Raw genomic sequence first — 20,838 nt, 5'->3', positions numbered from 1 at the left:
CAACCGGTGCAATACCACCACTTTGCTTATTGGAGGCTTGAAGTGGTGGAACCCATGTTTAGTCTCTAGAGCTAAGGTCCGGCCAACCCTTCCCTATCTCTTCCATCATGCAGTATGATTGATGATTTTTGAGGTTATGATGAATGTCGTGGCGAGATCCAATATTCCTTACATTTCGAGGGTACAGCTCTAAAACGGTATTTCGCAGACCGGCCGCTAGTTAGTACATTGGACCGAACCTATTGATAACTCTCTACGAGGCTTCCGGATCAGCTAGTGTATAATCTTGCTACCTCTACTCTGCCAGATAATGACTGGAGGGAGTCCGAGTAGTGTGTATGTGGAGAGCATTGTCGAGGCCACGTTATGTCAAGGATCTGTGTATATTCTTACCATGTGTACACCATATCCAAAAATTTCATTACTTCATACAGCATGTCCCACCCACTTTTCCTTACTATTGAATACACCATGAATTGTCAAACTAAAAGAGCAAGCTTATCTGCAAAAAGATCTAAACCTCCCAAGAACTTTCTAATTCATTTCACAAATATATGTGGTCTCAATTCTAAGCTCAACGATGTCCAATTCCACTTGCAGCCTGCCAAACCCCATGTAATTTTTCTGACAGAATCTCAGTTATCAGTTGATTCAACTACTGTTCATCTCAGATGCCCAAATTATTCACTGTATGATTCCTTTCACCTCAAAGGTGGTACTTGTGCATATGCCCGTTCTGATATTCCCTGTCAGAGATTTGGCAGTTTGGAATCTCCTCTCTTTGATCTTCTCTGGCTTAAAATCTCTCTACCTCATTGAGTCAAATTCGTCTGTTGTCTCTACCGTTCTCCCAACTCCACTAATCACTCTTTGACTTCCTCTCTTTGCAACTTGACTTTCTCCAATCCAACTTTCCTAACAGTGAGGTAATTTTCCTTGGTGATTTTAATGTTCACAACTCCAGCTGGCTTCCATTTTCTAGTCACACCGACCCAGCTGGTCGAAATGCTGAGGCTTTTGCAATTACTAATGATCTTGCACAGATTGTTCATTTACCTACAAGAATACCGGACAATCCTAATCATACAGCCAATACGCTTGATCTTTTTCTCACAAACACAGTTCTAAGTACACAGTTGAAGTGAGAGGTCCTTTAGGCACTTCAGATCACAATTTGGTGACTGTCTCTTCTCCAATGGAACCTTTATCTCATGGCTATTCCCAACCTCATGTTGTTTAGCATTAGAAGAATGCAAAATGGGATGACCTGCAAGATTTCTTTTCTTCTTTTCCTTGGTCGGATTACTGTTTCAAAACTTCTGATGTCAACGTTTCCTCAGATCGTGTCAGTGAAATTATTCTTGCAGGATTGGAATCCTTTATCCCACACTTCACTTTAAAATCTCGTCCTTTATCTAAACCTTGGTTTTCCAATAAATGTGCTAAGGCTGTTCAAGAGAAGAATGTTACATATCGTAATTGGCTTGTTTCTAATTCTTCGGTTTCATTTTCTGCCTACACCAAAGCTTGCAATAATTGTAAAGCAGTTATTAATCAGTCCAAACTAGAGTTTGAACAGGCTAAGAGTAGAAAACTTGCTTCTTGCCCTAATGGTAGCCGAGCATTCTGGTCTCTTGCCAAAGCTATTGGCCGCAACTTTTGCCCATCTCTGCTCCCACCTCTGTCCAAACCAGATGGTTCTGTTGTCACTTCAGCCAAGGATAAAGCTGACCTGCTAGCATCCCATTTTTCTTCCAACTTGTGTATTAATGATCTTGGCAAAACACCTCCCACCATTCCCAACACGCTCCATTCAATGCCTCCTGTGGTTTTCCGTCAAAAGGATGTCAGAAGGATTTTGAAAAACTTGATGCTAAGAAAGTTCCAGGTCCCGATGGTATTTCTCCACTTGTTCTCAAAACCTGTGGTCCTGAACTTACTCCTATTCTCTGCCGCCCGCCTTTTTTCACTTTCTTATTTAAAAGATGTTTTTCCTTCTACTTGGAAATTTGCTCATATCCATCCAGTTCCTAAAAAGGGTGACAAATCCCTTCCATCCAATTATCGTCCTATTGCAATTACTTCTACTCTTTCTAAAGTAATGGAGAAATCAATTAACCGCCAACTCTTAAACTACCTAAAAACCTTCCGTCTGATCAACGATCGCCAGTAATTATTCCATCAGTGTCGATCCACTGGTGATATTCTGGCTTATGTTACCCATTTATGGACTAATTCAATGGAAAGGTTCGGTGAAACACAAGTAGTTGTTCTTGACATCTCAAAGGCTTTCGATCGTGTTTGGCATAAAGGTCTTCTAAACAAGCTTCCATCTTATGGTTTCCCAACTGTTTTTAGTAATTGGTTATCCACTTTTCTCTCTGATCGCTCACTGAGGGTGATAGTGGATGGTTCTCTGTCTTCTAACTTTTCCACTAATGCCGGTGTACCCCAAGGTTCAGTTCTTTCCCCCACTCTTTTCCTCTTGTATATTAATGATCTTCTTCCATTGACTGGAAATCCTATTTTGTCGATGATAGCACATTGCATTCCACTTTCCATTTTGAGAAACCTTGTCCTGCTCAATCAGCTTCAACTTCTCGAAAATCTGCTACCAATTCCTTAAATACTGATCTTCAGGTAATTCTCCAGTGGGGCAAAGACAACTTAGCTGATTTCAGTCCTTCTAAAACTCAGTCTTGTCTTATATCTCACAAAAAGGATTCTTCTACTCCTATGCTTTAGTGACACTTCGATTTCTAGGCAAAATGATATATCTCTTTTGGGGATTACTCTGACTTCTAATATCTCTTGGCACAAGCACATTACTAATATTGCTTCCTCTGCATCTAAAAAACTTGGTTTTCTCTTTCGCTCTCGGCATTACTTTTCTTCCAAGCAGCTGCTCATTCTGTATGAATCGCAAATCTGCCCTGCCGTGGAATATTGTTCCCACATCTGGGGTGGTGCCCCCAAAACCTCTCTCAGGCTTCTTGATTCCATTCAGAAGAGGTCATTAGGTTAATAATGATTCATCTCTAAGAGTCTCTCCACTCGCTGTCTCATAGACGTACTGTTTCTGCTGCATGCCTCTTCTACAGATACTTCCATGGATACTGTTCTTCTGAATTGGCTTCTATAATTCCCACTCTCTCTTTCAAAACAGTCCGAACACGTGCCACCACCAGCCAACATCCGTTTACTGTCCAACTTTAAACTCACAGAACCAACTTTTCATCTTCCTCATTTATTCCTTCAACTGCCGTTTTCTGGAACAACCTTCCTTCATACGTATTTCCTGAAAATTACAATCTACAGAAGTTCAAGTCCAATGTCAATGAATATCTTCTTTCGTCTTCTCAACCTCCAACCCAAGCACGGTACTAAGTACTATAGGTTCTAATACCTCTCGTGTTTGGGGTTTATATAAAAAAAAAAAAAAAAATCATTAAATTACGTATTACGTTCTTAGCGTTTTTTCACCAACCTTTCATGGAGTAAAATAAAATTAAAATAAAATAAAACAAAACAAATCTTGATAACTATATTTACAATAACCTGTATTTACAAAATTAATATACGTATTACAATATTAAAACACAAGATTAAAATGCATTAAAATATACTAAGTTAAAAGCGATAAAATCCCGTAGCTTTCAAAGGCTCCAGCTTTCTTCTTCAGCAGTACTCTCTATTATTCAGTACACCTTTAAATATCAGCAGGGTAATGGTAGGCATCACATGTTTCCATTCTCACGTGTTCCGCTCTCTTGCATTGTGGAACCGGAAGTGGCTTGAACGGAAGTCGTACGGAACCGTTCATCCTTTTTTAGGATAATAGTCTCTAAAAGGGGGTGAATCCGATCGAGCGCATAGGTTCTGGGACCGTAAGTGGCTCGAGAGTTTGCGGATCAGCTCTACAACCAACATTAATAGGGATAGGGGTGTACGGATTCACCCCCTTTTAGAGACTATTATCCTAAAAAAGGATGAACGGTTCCGTACGACTTCCGTTCGAGCCACTTCCGGTTCCACAATGCAAGAGAGCGGAACATGTGAGAATGGAAACATGTGATGCCTACCATTACCCTGCTGATATTTAAAGGTGTACTGAATAATAGAGAGTACTGCTGAAGAAGAAGGCTGGAGCCTTTGAAAGCTACGGGATTTTATCGCTTTTAACTTAGTATATTTTAATGCATTTTAATCTTGTGTTTTAATACTTTTAATATTGTAATACGTATATTAATTTTGTAAATACAGGTTATTGTAAATATAGTTATCAAGATTTGTTTTGTTTTATTTTATTTTAATTTTATTTTACTCCATGAAAGGTTGGTGAAAAAACGCTAAGAACGTAATATGAATATACCCAACCTCAGAGGCCTATTTGAGGAATTAAATTACGTTGTCTGTCGGGTCAACGATGATTAATATATACTTACACTTATAATTTATTTATAATTTACTTATATTTTCTTACTTTTAATTCTAAAATTTCTAACATTTCCTAACCATTTTTAATTACTACATTTGGTTTATATTTGGTTTAGATTTAAATTACTTAGCATATATTGATCATTACAGAAACAGAGAACTTCTTGTCGTTTTTTGCCTTCAGTCTGGGTGGTTGGCCCCAGTTGAAGTCATCTGGATTGTGGGTAAAAAGCGATATTTTTTTTTTATTTTTTTAAATCCTTAGCATTTTCCTAAATCCCTGAATGGTATTATTTGATTGATTTACCTTTTCTATTATTTTCTATTATTATCCTCAATATTTTATACACATTATGGTTGTAATACATGATTGCTCTGCAACTGCATTGACCCATAAATATTAGTTACAGTCGTTATAATTATTAACTTTCTTTTTTATTACTAATATAAATATATATATATAAGCATGTTTGCTCTACAAATCGCTTTACTCTTTTGCCATACTACTGACATGTTTTAATTTGATTTTAATTTTATATTTATTATTGGTTACACACACACACAAACTGCCCACCTTATTATAATGCTATTCTTTTAGACAGATTAAGTTTTTCCATTTCTCTGTTAACTATTTCCTAGCATAGGATATCTCAGTGCATCATAAGAGTATTCACAATTTTTTCTTTTACATTAAGCTGTTTGATAATCAAGGGCTAGGCTTCTGTGTTATATTTACAAAATAAATATTCATAAAAGGAATCTTTTATGCACATATTTGTACTTTTTAAGTTTCATAGCCTACATAATATCCACTCATCAGCTTGCCAAGTGCAAGATTTTCAATTAATGGCAAGCAAATTTTGAGCTGCTTGTTTGTCCACCTTAAATTTAAAAATTAATAAAAATATAATTTTGCAGTCTACTTCTTGGTGCTAAATTAGGCAAATTATTTGTCAAAAATCAACTGCACAATGTAGATTAGAAAGAAATTATCCCATCTGATCTCACTCTCACAGCCAATTTTAGCAATCAATTCGTGGCAGCGGCAGCGACAAACCTTTCAATAACACTACAGCGTCAATGGATATGAGTGCTACATTCAAAAAAAATCAGCCTATGTATTATGTTAAAAAATGCATGTACCAATCATTTAAATTGCACTATGTGTCAGTATGTTAACAATTATGAAAATATAGACACCTAAATCACACATTTTTATCCAGATAAGTGGAGATTCATCCATGTGAATTCAGGCCAATATATTATCTCTTGACCAACTGCTTAATGCAACCGCATCTGTACTGGCTACATTCTGTTGCTCTTGATATTGGTTTTCAGTGGCAAAGGAATGAGCAAAGAATTTCATTCTTTGCTCATTCCTTGAAAGCATTCTTTTCCATATTAGGCTTTTTTTGCTTTGCCAATCACTTCAACTGTTTTAATTTGTTTGAGATAGATGTTAGGTGTGTGTGTTTTGTTTTTTTTTTTAAAGGATTGTGCTCTCATCCTTTTTTTAAGTAATCTTATCTTCTGTGTTGCAGATCGATAAATTGATCTGCAAACACAAAACTCCGAACTCCTGAATTCAATCGAACATAAAATTTAGTGTTCTAAATTATTTTAACTAATTTATTTTTTAACTATTACTTTCCACAACCCTTTTATTGATTTTATTAGACAATGTCTTCTGTCATCCAGGGTTATGTGGTAGTGGTTTTATGTGTTGGTGAATGGGTTGGGGGTCCTTAGCTATCGGTCATGGATGTGTCAAGCCATTCATGCATCTTTGGGGGAGAGGTCATTAAATAATTTTACATTCGATTGAATTCGGGAGTTCGACGTGCTGAAGCATTCTACAAAAAAGAATTGAGGTCAAGTATCTTATTTTATATATATATATATATATATATATATGCCATCCATAGCTCATTACTCGTCTATATAATCTGGTTAAGATTACTTTTGTCAGTAGTGTGGCTTTGCATTGGAGTGTTCATATCTGTTCTATTTTTTAATTTTCGCTGCATCAAGACCACCGTTATTCAAGTCCTCTGCATGGCGGTTCGATCTGTGGATCGGGTGGTGGACTGATCTTTCGATCGACTAGCCTTTGCAGCAATTTGTGTAGCGATCGAAATGCAGCGATTCCCTGACCATTATTGGCCTCTGTCGAGATGGAGTGTAACTATTTTTGTCAGTCTATTTTTGTTTTATTTTTGAATTATTTTATTGTAGTGGTTTACATCTCTGTTAGTGATATTTCACATATATTTGGACCTGATACCCGTCAGAGGGGGAATCGTTAAATTTCTATCTAATTGGCTTTCAAAATTTAATCAATTATTATTTTATTATCCTTACATTTAGATGTACTAATTATTTTAGAGTTTCTGCTGCAATATTTTTACTCTTGTTACCCCTCCTTCCCTCCCTGTTGGTTTATTGTTATGTTTTATTTTCGCTCTTGTCTTGCCATACTGCTGGCATTATTTTTATTTTTAATTCCTATTCTAATTTATTTCTATGGTTAGGTATAAGTTAGCAGTCATGAAGGGCAGTGTGCTAACATTACGTTACTAGTAACGCTAATTATGGAGAACAAACGGCGAACAGAACGGTGATCACTATCACTGTGAACAAATAAGAGAGCTGAGATAAAGGTGGGGTAATAAGGAATAATAAGAATTAATAAAATAAAAATATTAATAATAATAAGAATAATTTAGTGCTGTTCGTCCTGTGATTTCTGCGCTTTTTTCGAGGGTCAGCCGCAGAAATCAAAGGAGGAAGCAGCAATAAGTGGGTATAGTCTCTGTTTCGGACATGAAATGTACGCCACACGTGGTACAGGTGAAATTATACACTAGACTCCCGCTAGTCCGAACTAATTGGGACCAAGCCCAGTTTGGATTAGCCGAATAACTGCAATAATGCAGAAGCAAGCAGTAAAACAGGTCTGGTTTATTAAGGAATGAATGTATAGTAAGCCTACTAGCGTTTGTACGCGAGCGTAACACACCGGAAGCAAACCCCCCCTCCACGCTATGACTAATTGCACGCGACATTGTGCATTAAACGTGAATGTTTATATCTTCACTCTACATTACATTTTATAGTTTAGTTTAGTTCAGTCTGCTGCCACAATGGCCACGAAATGGAAACACACAACGTGTACATTGAAAGATAAGCTGGAAGTTTTGAAAAGGCTGGACAAAGGGGAAAGTGCAACGAAATTAGCAATAGAGTTTGGAGTGGGCAAGGGCACAGTAACTGACTGGAAAAAAAACCGCGCAAAGATCGAGCAGTTTTGTACCTCTACTTCAGAAAAATCAGTTGAAAATCGACAAACAGTAAGGCCCTCAACGTTTGACAAGCTTAATGTAGCCTTATTCACGTGGTTCACTCAGGAAAGAGGAAGGGGAATACCCCTAAGTGAACCTCTTGTTAGAGAAAAGGCCATTCATCTCAACAAACTAATGAAAGGTGATGAATCATTTAGTGCGAGTACCGGTTGGTTTGATCGCTGGAAGAAGCGCCATGGGATTCGCCAGCTAACGATCACTGGGGAACAATTATCAGTTGATCATGCTGCAGCAGAGAAATATTTGGGTGAGTTCGCTGATTTGGTATCACATTATTCACCTCAGCAGATATATAACGCTGATGAGACAAGTTTAAATTTTAAGGCTTTGCCCACAAAAAGTCTAGCATCTCAACAAGAAATGCGTGCCCCAGGTTTTAAAATGAATAAGGAGCGAGTGACGTTGATAGCTTGTAGTAATGCTTCAGGAAATCACAAGCTACCTTTGATGATGATCGGTAAATCAGCGAAGCCGAGAGCTTTTAAAAATATGAACATTAACAATCTTCCAGTTCATTATAAAAGTAAAAAAAAAAGCTTGGATGAACAGACAGCTTTTCATTGAGTGGTTTCATAATCAATTTGTCCCAGCAGTGAAACGTTTCAGCAATGAAAATGATTTGCCACCTCATGCCATTCTCCTCATAGACAATGCGCCGTCCCACCCAGACGTTTCCGAGTTGACATCAGGGGATATAAAGGCAGCTTTTTTACCGCCCATATTGGACCAGGGGGTGTTACAGTCTATCAAGCTTGCATACAGAAAGAAATATATTAGGTCCTTGATAGAAGATAACAGCAATTCACTTTCTTTACATGAGAAAATGAAACAAGTGAACTTAAAAGATGTTGTATAATGGGTTGCTGAGTCGTGGGAGGGTGTAACCGAGCAGTCCATACAAAGATCATGGAAGAAATTATGGCCCTCTCTCAGCTTTGTTGATAGCTCTGACGAAAACAATGACATAGAACAATTAATTCAGCTCGTACAGGAAATTCCCTGGTGCGAAGAAGCAATAGAATCTGACGTTAACGAGTGGATTGCAGCGGATGGAATAGGTCATGAAAACCTGTTGGATGAGGACATCATGGCAGCTGTCACCCAAGAAGATTCCAAGCAGAATGATGACGGGAGTGATGACGAGCCCGGTGTTTCTGCGGAACAACTTGTGTCAAGTTGTTCCGCAGTTGGGTCTGTGTGCGACACGCACACAGACACGATAGCGGCCCTTGACCTCGCTTTACGCTACTTAGAACAACATCCCAGCGCTACACCGGCAGACTACATGTTTATGAAGCGGTGGCGAAACATAGCATCATCTAGCCGATTTTCATCGTTACGTTATGTCAAAGAAACTAACAGAGTTTGTTACTTCTGAAGAATGACTTTTGTTCCTGTTTTGGTGTGTAAGTATAGATCTGTAATTTTAATAGGCCATGTCAAACACTGATTTATTAATTTTGTATTAGTACAGTACTACAATAAAATACAATTGTTTTGTGGAATTCTAAATGTTTTTGTACCATTAATGCCATTTAAATTTAACTGGAAAATACAAAAAACGTATATTTTGCGAACTAAAAAATTTCCTCTCCGCCGACCAAAACGTGTTCGGATTAGCGGGAGTCAACTGTATTAAGTAGGATTGATAGGTTTAAATAAGTTAAAATAAAGTCAGAATAAGTAAGATAAAATAAAATAAAATCAATTTAAGTAAAAGTTAAAATCAGATTAAATAAATAAACGTTTAAATTTAATTTTCATGGTGATAGTGCTGTGCATATATTACATGGCTGACCTGACAGAGGCTGGAAATAAAGGCTAAAATAATAACCAGAGTAAAAAGAAGAGAAAGAATACCCAGAATAAAAAGAATGAAAAGCAAGAAATGGGATAACTTACATGGGGTCGTAGCGATCTGTACAGTTGTTGAGAAATAAATGTTTAGTCTGAAAGTGTGCTACGGTGTATGGTATGAGCTAGCGAACTCTGGTGTACGGAATCAGGAAAGTCTTTAACTTTAAAAATAAATAAATAATTAATTAATTATGTTGGGCTGGTTAACCCCTGTATCAGGTTGGGAGTGTATACAAATAAATAAAATAAGTTTGATAAGTAGTATAAATCAAATTGACTGGTAATCGGTAGGGTTTAAATTAATTTAACCAAATATTTAAAAATTTAAAGATAATGGTAAATAGGTAAGGTTAAGACTGAAGGAATGCATCCCAGGATAGAAAGGAATAATTGGCTGGCAAAGTAGCAGAATATAGTCGCTGAACTTTGTATAGGCGAGGAAAGTGTTTTAAAGTAGGCAAGGAGCATCTCGGGTATTGCGTTCGGTAAATTAATGGCTCACGAGAAATAAAAATATAGGGGATAGGAAAGCATAAAGAGTACTGAAGGAGGTAAAAAGATGGGGGCTAGGGCAGTTCGGGGTTGCTATACCCGTTCCTATAGTAGGACCCTGAACATAGTTCTGTGAGCATCCTTCAGGAGTTTATGTATGGTATATATAAAAAAATATAAAAGTAGATAAATAAAATAATATTTTATTTATCCAGCAACCCAAAGGTCGCAGGATCGAATCCCGCCTCCGGCTTGGATCAGAGTTAAAAATGCAAAAACCTTGGGAGGTGCAATATGACCACAGAAGCCGATGCGACAACAACTAACAAAAAAAAATACTCCTAAAGATAGCCAAATGGGGGGTACATGTTTTCTACACGGTAAGACCCCAAAGAAGCTGGAGTATTGACTATACATATGTACAAGCCTAGCAATTATGGAATATCAGTTATCCATGATGTTATCGATATCTATGGTACATGTGATCAATTTTTTATATTTAATTACAGAGAGCTTTTTTGAAGTGGTAATTTAAGTAGGCTGCTGGAAACTGGTTGTTTAGAATTGTAAAGGTTTCTGATGTTGCTAACTGTCAGTTGTTTGTTATTGTATATCGTGGCTATTCTGATGATTTGTGATAAGATGATGTTAGCATGCACTTTCTTGGATATATTCCAATGCCGGTGCGTGTAGCTGGAGATATTAAAGTTAAAGGCGTCTCGCTTATTATATATATATTGACAGTGGGGTAGGGTTTGTTGAGGTCTATATCCAAATCCAGGTAGTTAGCAGATTTGTTGTTGTAATCATTTGTTTTTCTAGTGTGAGTTTCATCGGGTATATATGTGCATGGCCTTGTATGAAGTTGGGGCAATTTGCCACGAATAAATCGTCATTATATCTGAATGTGATGATATCAGGAGGTAGTGAGGTTCTGTACCAGTATAAGTAAAGTTTGGCAATGATGCAGCTTGCTGGGCTGCCCATGGGGATACTTATGGTTTGCTGGTAAACTGTTTTCCCGTCGAAAATGTAGTTGTTAGAGATGCATAAATTGAGCAGATTCTTCCATTATATAGGTTTGCAGTGTATATTGTGTTTGTATATATTATACAGGTTGTTTAGGACGATCTTCAAATTGGTTTGGTCTATTCTAGTAAATAGGCTGTTAAAGTCGAAGGTTTGTATATGGGATATATTGCCTGCCCATACATGCACCCCAATCATATTACCCACAATAACAATGAACCCATTTTCTGCAAGAATAGCAATGTGATATAGCTCATCGCATGCCATACATGTAAGGCAAAATATGTTGGACAAACCGGCAACAAACTGCATCTAAGGCTTAACCTTCATAGATCAAACATTAATAACTACAAAAACGGAAAAAACCCGGGCAAATAAGAATACAAAATAGAATATAAACATTTCCAGAAACATTTCTTCTCTAATATCTACGTCTCAATCTTAGCCCATATACCTGACCCTGCTTTACGAAACAGACAGGAAGAAATGTTTATGCTAAAACTTAAAACACTGTACCCTTATGGACTAAATAACAAATTTAGCCATAGTATCATTACCAGCTCTATAGAAAAACTCTGTATTTATGATAAATTTCAAATGGTCAAATGTACAAGCAAGCCACGATCCCATAAAAAATGCAAGCCAAGAAATCATAATTCTAACAATCACAAACTAGGTAGCTTTACCCAGATTATTGTTGGGTTTGTTTTTTTTTTTTTTTTAGGAGCATTAGCAACTACGGCCATATTGCTCCGGGATATGCAGTGGTCATTCCCTGACCTTTCCGCATCCTCCATATTTGATGGTGACGGGCTCGAACCCCGGTCTAATCAAGAAGCGTGTGCTATGCACTGCTGCTCCTTCCCACCTGGCTACAGAGGCACCACCCAAATTATAACCAATTGGGACAATAATGACATAGAAATGCAGCAGATACATAACTTGCTCTTCAGTACGAAACACAGCGTGCTAAAGGCACTATTTAAATTCGTCAACAGTTTCGAATTCAACAACAGACACCTATGTAAATTTTAACTAAAACCCACAAATAATAATATTAATAAGGAGGATTCTACCATTATATTAAAATTTCAGAACACCGCTATGGATCATATCAACAGAAACCGATGTATCAATTCACAATTCACACTCCGATCTACTCCCAGCCAGTTGCCAAAACATCCAAATAAAAGCCAGATACAAGTATGATAAACCTTTCCGCCTTCTTGCCTGTAATTACAAATCCCTTGCTACTAACATGGACAAAGTAAAATTAGACATTGACACATGAATTTGCCACAAGGCATACTACAGCAATATGTTAATCTCCACCACAGGCATATTATAACCGGTAACCTGGAGATTATACCATACCAGGAACTGAGAAACGTTCTTTCCTAGGTTTTAATTCAGGTTGTTTAAAAAAACCAGCCTAACTACATTCAAAAAACAGTTACATTATGACCTCCTCAACTACTGCTTCATGCTTGCCTATAAAAATAACACGCCTATTGAAGCTTTCCACATGTGGATAAACACCGTATTATTAAATCTAATAAATAATTACAAAACCTTACCTCCCCACGGAGCCCCACTAACCACTATCAACTGCAACATCACCACAATTAAAAAACAATTATCAGAGATACATGACCAATTTATTATCACCCCTGTGGACAAAGCTGCTAGTAACTATGCCTTCATATGTAAAGCTTTTTACTTTCGCACTTTAAATAACGAACTCAATTCTAGTAACACATATAAGCCCGTAACAAACAACAGCAACATCATAACCAATACCAACATCATAAACAAAAAACTAAAAGTCAGTATTAATAATTACAGTTTTCCATACATATACTGCATACCAAAGTTCCATAAGAACCCTATAGGCTTCAGATTCATTGCAAGAACAGCTATGCATATAAACCTGGAAAAATCTTAGAGCAACTAGTGAAACTTATCATTAACATCTTACCCGACAGCAAGATAATCAACAACATTACCCCTATTATAAATGCCTTACACATCAACAATATATCCCATATATAAACCTTCGACTTCAACAGCCTATTTAAAAGAATAGACCAACCAATTTGAAGATAGTCTTAAACAACCTGTAATATATATACAAACACAATATACACTGCAAACTATATATTGGAAGAATCTGCTCAATTTATGCATCTCTAACAACTACATTTTCGACGGAAAAAAGTTTACCAGCAAACCACAGGTACCCCCATGGTCAGCCCAGCAAGCTGCATCATTGCCAACCTTTACTTATACCGGTACAAAACATCACTACCTCCTGATATCGTCATATTCAGATATATTGACGATTTATTCGTAACAAATTGCCCCAACTTCATACAAAGCCATGCACATATATACCCGAAGGAACTCACACTAGAAAAAACAAATGGTAACAACAAATCTGCTAACTACCTGGATTTGGATATAGACCTCAACAAACTGTACCCCATCGTCAAAATACATACATAAAGCGAGACACCTATAACTTTAATATCTTCAGCTACACACACTGGCATTCGAATATATCCAAGAAAGTGCATGCCAACATCATCTTATCACACATCATCAGAATAGCCACGATATGCAATAACAAACAATTGACAGTCAGCAACATCAGAAACCTTTACAACGAACTTCTAAACAACCAGTTTCTGGCAGACTACTTAAATTACCACTTCAGAAAAGCTCTCAGTACAATTAAATATAAAAAATCGATCACATGTACCATAGATATCGATAACATCATGGCTAACTGATATTCCATAATTGCTAGGCTTGTACATATGTACAGTCAATACTCCCAGCCTCTTTGGGGTCTTACAGAGTAGAAAACTTGTATTTGGCTATCTTTAGGAGTATTCTTTTACCATTCATATATTATTTTATTTATCTACTTTTATATTTTTTATATATACCGTACAACTGCTGAAGGATGCTCACAGAATTATGTTCAGGGTCCTACTACAGGAATGGGTATAGCAACCCCGAACTGCCCTAGCCCCATTTTTTTACCTCCTTCAGTACTCTTTATGCTTTCCTACCCCCTATATTTTTATTTCTCATGAGCCATTAATTTACCGAACGCAATACCCGAGATGCTCCTTGCCTACTTTAAAACACCTTCCTCGCCTATACAAAGTTCAGTGACTATATTCTGCTACTTTGTCAGCCAATTATTCCTTTATATCCTGTGATGCATTCCTTCAGTCTTTAACCTTACCTATTTACCATTAACCTAGGGTTACCATCCATCCTCTTTTAACCGGATTTGTCCAGATTTTTTGTCTAAAATTTTTGTCCGGGTGGATTTTTATAAATTTTTCTAAATGTCTGGATTTTTATATTATACACCATTTTTTTTATGCAAGCTCGACGAAAACTACTGAGTTATGTTATACAGAATCTTTTTCGGAATAGGAGACGATTCTTCAATTCGATTTGTCGTGTTGACAATTAGGCGGAAGACCCCGACGATGCTCAGTGTAGTGCATTGAGACTGTTACCAATCCACGCCTGCTTCAGAATTTACGCACACATAAATTTTATATAGTCTAGCAATACAATATTTTGGTTTAGGGAGTAGATAACGCGTGAAGATCAGATGTTGTGCTAGAAAAAGATATATAAATTACAGGAATTCCAGCATGTCAAATAAATATTGACAGTTAGAGGGACTGTTTTCTCTAGAAATTGATTGCAGCATATTAAAACGTGGATTTGAGCTGTGTGCACACCAAGTTGATCGAAAGTTGCATACTGTCGACCAAATTTGGTATACTTATCAACGATCCAATCAAGAGGCAGACACTAGTTTATTTAATACCAAAGTTTACCTTTTTTTAAAATACTGTTTTTCTCTTTAATTAAAAAAATATTTATTATCCATCTTTATAACTGTAGGTACTTTTCTGCAATTAGGTTAGTTTAGTTGTGAATGTAAAACATAACCTAACCTTAATAAAATTTATGCTTCACTACTTACAATAAAAATATTTATTATTATTTCAATTATAAAAATTAATATTATAAAGACTATACTTCCCTTAAAATGCCTAAAAGGAAGTGCATGTTTACAGAAGAGATGAAAAACAAATTTCCATGTTTTGTATCTGGCCAAGAGGAATGGGAAGCTGAATGTAAAGTTTGCAGAATGGGGAAATATGTTTCAGTAGCCAATAAAAGGGTTGGTGATTTGAAGCATCACATTGAAACTGAGAAGCACAAGAAAGCAGTTCAAGGTGAGGCCTCTTCGGGAAAGGTTACAGATTTTTTTGTCAAAGCTGTCGGTAAAATAGAATATGATCTGGCTGCTGCAGAGGGTACCTTTGCTTTTCACACTGTTAAACATCATAGTAGTTACAAATCAATGGATTGCACAACTGTCATGTTAAAAAATGTATTTTTTGATTCTGAGATAGCAAAAAGATTTTCCTGCGCTAGAACCAAGACAGAAGCCATTGTAAACTTTGTACTTGCAAATCATTCTCTTAATGTTACTGTAAAAACTTTAAAAGAAAAGAATTTCATACTGTGTGGTCTCAACTGATGGAAGTAATCATGGTTCTGAAAAAAATCTTCCCATTAATTATTCAGTATTTTGATGTAAATGAAGAAGGGTTACAAACAAAATTAACTGAATTACAGAAGATGCCTAACAAGACTGCAGATACCATTTCTACGTACATTAAAGAAACTCTTGAAAAAAATGGTTTGTGTGAAAAATGTATTGCATTCACTGGGGACAATTGCAATACAATGTTTGGAGGACTGAGACAAATGAAGAAGGGAATAATGTCTTTGCAAAATTAAAGAAATTGTTGCACAACAATACTTTGATTGGAGTGTGCTGCACTGCACATAATTTGAACAATTGTCTTCAGAATGCCGCAGAACTTTGGGAAGTTGATGTAGAGAACATTGTTTTTAAAATTTACCAATATTTTCATAATTATACAGTCCGGACTGAAGAGCTTAAGGAATGCTGTGAGTTTGTTGAGATTGAATATAGACAGCTCCTTTCTCACAGCAAAATGAGATGGCTTTCATTATTTCCAAGCATCACAAGGCTCATAGATATGTTTCCAGCTTTACAGGCTTATTTTCTGTCCCAAGAAAAACCTCCCATTGTGATTAAAAGGTTATTTGAAAATGGATTTAGTGAGATTCATCTTTGGTTCGTGCAATCACTTATGAGTGTATTCCATACACACATACAACAAATTGAAATAGAAAGTAACTCAGCTGCAGAAGTGCGAGATGTCTTAGTCTCAGTGAAAGAAATTATCTTGAAACGGATGGACCACAACTTCATGCTATTAAGAGTAAAGGAAATGCTATACAAAAAACATGATGAAGGATTTGTACTTGAATGTGAAAAATTTTCTAGTGATCCAAAAAATCTGTATAGAAATTGCACAGAATATTTAGATAAGTGGCTTCACCACATGGAATCCATTTCCTGTTTTATGTGGATGAAAATGGATGCAGTACCAAGCTGGAACGATGTAGAATGTTCCAATTCCTACTTGATTGACAAAGGGGTAACAATTAATGATGTTAAGTGTTTTGACCAATTTAACAATTTGCAGAAATTTTTTGAGGGTCAAATGAATAATAAAGACTTTAAAAACATGCTTATACATGAAAAGTGGGCTAAATATTTTAGTAATTCAAAAAATATTGAATTCCGTTCAGAATTGTTGAAAATTGCCTAGTTTTTCTTTGCAATTCCTCCTCACAATGCAAATGTAGAGAGAGCATTCTCTCTAATGCAAAGTCAGTGGACGAAAGAAAGGAATAGGTTAAATGTCAATTCTGTAAAAGGTATTTTGTTTTTGCAGTACAATTTCAAACATATGTCATGCGTTGATATTTACACATACAGGGTTATTCAAAATGAAGTGAGGGGTTTCAGAATTTTTTTTGGGAAAGTGCACGTGTCATAATCATTTGTAACCATCTCGAAAGAACGCATAATATCTCAAGTTTCGTTCCCATGCTCGTGATGTTCGGTATGCTGCACCGCTAACCAGCAGATGGCGATGGACGCATACTGCCGTGCAGTCGTTCATTTGCCTGTGACGCAGTTCTGCTCTGTTGTGACATGGCTTCGGAATGTAATGAGAAAGCTTTTACTGTGTTGGAGTTTCATGTAAGTAAATCTGTTACCGTTGTGCAATGCCACTTTGCTGACAGAGTGATTTTTTCTGATGAATCGACCTTCCATTTGTCGGCGAAAGTGAATAAGCAGAATGTGCAATTTTGGGCGATGGCGATTTCAGTGCAATTTCACTAAAGGCTCTCATATTGAACATTTATGAGGTAGGTAAAAAAACTTCATTACTATACTTGCATTCTAGAAATATTTCTTTCTTCCTATGTCTGCTCATGTGTGTACAGGAATTGTTTGAAACCCCGGACTTCATTTTGAATAACCCTGTATTTGAGAGGCAATCCAGAGCTATTGAAAGAAATAGTTTCTCAAGACAAATATGAATGTACTAATCCTAAACATCAGTAAATTTGGTTTACATTGTCTTTATTTTATTATTTGCATAATATATTTGTCCTCTTTTTTAATCCAAGATGAACTTTTTGTCCTCTTTTATTTGCCCCAAAACATGTAAATGTCCTCTTTTTATGAGTGCAGAAGATGGTAATCCTAATTAACCCTATCTTTAAATTTGTAACATATTTGGTTAAATTATTTTATTTATTTATTTGTATACACTCCCAACCTGTAATACAGGGTAATCAGCCCAACATAGCCTAAATAAGTTTAAGGCTCAGCTGGACAGGTATTTTGAACGAACAGAGGGGTGAAGTGGAAGTGGGTTTTTTTTTTTTTTTTTTGGCTGATGCTGCATAAGCTTGCTTTCTTGCATTAAATGCCTCTACTAATGCTAATGCTAACATAATTAATTAATTAATTTATTTATTTTTTAAAGTTAAAGACTTTCCCAATTCCGTACACCAGGGGTTGCTAGCCCATACCATACACCGTAGCACACTTTCAGACAAAACATTTATTTCTCAACAACTGCACAGATCGCTACGACCCCATGTAAGTTATCCCATTTCTTGCTTTTCATTTTTTTATTCTGAGTATTCTTTTTCTTCTTTTTACTCTGGTTATTATTTTAATTTTATATTCTGGTTATTATTTTCATCTTTACTTCCAGCCTCTGTCCGTTCAGCCATGTAATATACACTCAGCACTATCACCATGAAAATTAACTTTAAACATTTATTTATTTAATCTGACTTTAACTTACTTAAATTGATTTTATTTTAACTTACTTATTCTGACTTTATTTTAACTTATTTAATCTGACTTTATTTAACCTGACCTTAACTTATTTAAACTTACCTAAACTTATATAAACCTACTTAAAATAATTTCACCTGTACGTGTGGCATATATTGCACGTGTGGCGTATATTTCATGTCCGAAACAGAGGATATACCCACTTATTGCCGCTTCCTCCTTTGATTTCGGCGGCTGGCTCTCAAAAAAGGCGCAGAAATCGCAGGATGAACAGCACTAAGTTATTCTTATTATTATTAATATTTTTATTCTTATATATTTTTATTTTATTAATTCTTACTATTCCTTATTATCCCACCTTTATCTCAGCTCCCTTATTTGTTCACTGTGATAGCGATCACTGTTCTGTTTGCCCTTTGTTCTCCATAATTAGCGTTACTAGTAACGTAACGTTAGCACATTGCCCTTCATGACTACTAACTTATGTAGCCATTATGGTCGTTGGGTACTTTCTGCATATAGCAGTGTTCCAGGTCAATAATCCATAATAATTATTATTCTTTTTATTAATAACATCTTAAACTATTACTTCCTGTAATACATATATATATATATTTATATTAGTAATAAAAAAAGAAAGTTAATAATTATAACGACTGTAAATAATATATATAGGCACACAATTGTAGAATTCATTGAGCATCATAGCTCTGTTGATGTTTGCCTTAAATATAATAGTAAAATACCACAAGAAAATTCTTAACAAATATGTTTTATCAAACTCGTATATAATACAAGTTCAATGCTACACTAATATGTTAGCAGGTGACATTTCAGGATTCTTGCCGAACCCCATCTTCAGACCATAAATGATATTTTTATGGTCTGAAGATGGGATTTGGCAAGAATCCTCAAACATCACCTATTAACAAATTAGTGTGGTATTGAGCTTGTATTATATACAAGTTTGATAAAACATATTTGCTAAGAATTTTTGTATGGTATAATAGTGTTATTTTATTATTATATATATGTTAATATAAATTTTATCGTACAGATAAGAAACCATGTAACATCCTCTCCCAATTATATTTAGAATTTAATCTTACTATTTTTATATCCATCTGTAGAAATTCTTTTATGATTCTGCAGATCCAGCGCCTTTCAATTTATCATTTTTCCCTCTCCTATAATCATTGCACTTAAATTTCTTAGAACTACAGTAACTTTAGTTGAGCTAAACTGATTTCTATTATAATCCCTATGCCATTCCCATAACATTTTTATTAACATTCACTGTTGGTTAACACTTCTCTCATTTCTAACAAAACAAATTTCAATTCATTAACAGTACCTGTTCCATCTTGGAAGACTGAAAGGTTATTCTTAACAGTCTCTCTGCAAAGCTATGATTACTTTTAGGTTAAATTTCAGTTAAAGTCATTTCTTCTTGCCCTCACTACTACTCTATCTGTACTCCTAAATCTGGGTATATGTTGCAATAATCCTAAATTATCCAACTTACTTTTTTTGCTCTGTGCTTTATTCTGCTTCTCTAAAGAAAAACCTGTGTGCAATTAATTATTTCATTATCAATCTTGTTTAGACTGTGACCTTGACTATCCTACACTCTGAATGCTTAAAGTTCTTCCAACTGTCTTTTTTCAGTAATAAATCAGTTCTTGTATAATATTCATTTATCCTTGTTTTTCTTCTTACTTCTAGCCCCAAATTTGGAAATTAGGACTGTTTTTTCATATGCTATGAAACTCATACTAGAAGAGTTAAACATATCTTCTCACTTTCTCTAACTATAATTTTTTACTTGACCCAGACTGTGTCAAAATTCCTTAACAGAAAATCTATTGTTTGAGGGAGTTGTACAATCTCTCCCCTCACACATACACACATTACTTTCTTAAATGACTTCTACAAAATAAAGAAAAATAATGAAATTTTGTGTGTAATGAATGTAATTTCATTTCATGAAATTACGTCAATTGAAATTACCTGTAATGAAACGTTATAAGAAGGCATTTCTTTTTCCTTTCTTTCTTTCTTATTTTTAACAATTTCAGATACTTTCCTTAATTTCACAATAAACATACTGCAATACAAAATGAATTCCTTTAAATATAAAAATTAATTACGTTATGTAATCATGCAATTAATTATGTCAATTAATTATATCAGCTTAAAGGCACAGAAATCTTTTACCATTTCTCCATTTTCCTTCCCCTTTCCTATTCCCTCTCTTCCCAAGCCCTTTATCAGATAAGCCCTTTATCTCTTTCTTAATCTCTTCCCCAAGGAAGAGATTAAAAAAAAGATTTAGAGTTTGAAAAAAACTGTGCATTT

At 35.6% G+C, this 20,838-nt stretch overlaps 1 protein-coding gene across 1 annotated transcript in view; it reads right to left on the bottom strand.

Annotated features, from left to right (window-relative positions):
- Ankle2 (ankyrin repeat and LEM domain-containing protein 2) overlaps nucleotides 1–20,838 on the bottom strand; it is a 145,888-nt gene that overhangs the window by 14,017 nt on the left and 111,033 nt on the right. The gene's annotated exons all lie outside the window — the stretch shown is intronic.

The sequence above is a fragment of the Mastigoproctus giganteus genome, chromosome 10 (assembly GCF_048544385.1).
Source record: "Mastigoproctus giganteus isolate SK-2022 chromosome 10, ASM4854438v1, whole genome shotgun sequence".
Classification (NCBI taxonomy): domain Eukaryota; kingdom Metazoa; phylum Arthropoda; class Arachnida; order Uropygi; family Thelyphonidae; genus Mastigoproctus; species Mastigoproctus giganteus.
This window is presented reverse-complemented; position numbering and strand designations above follow the sequence as displayed.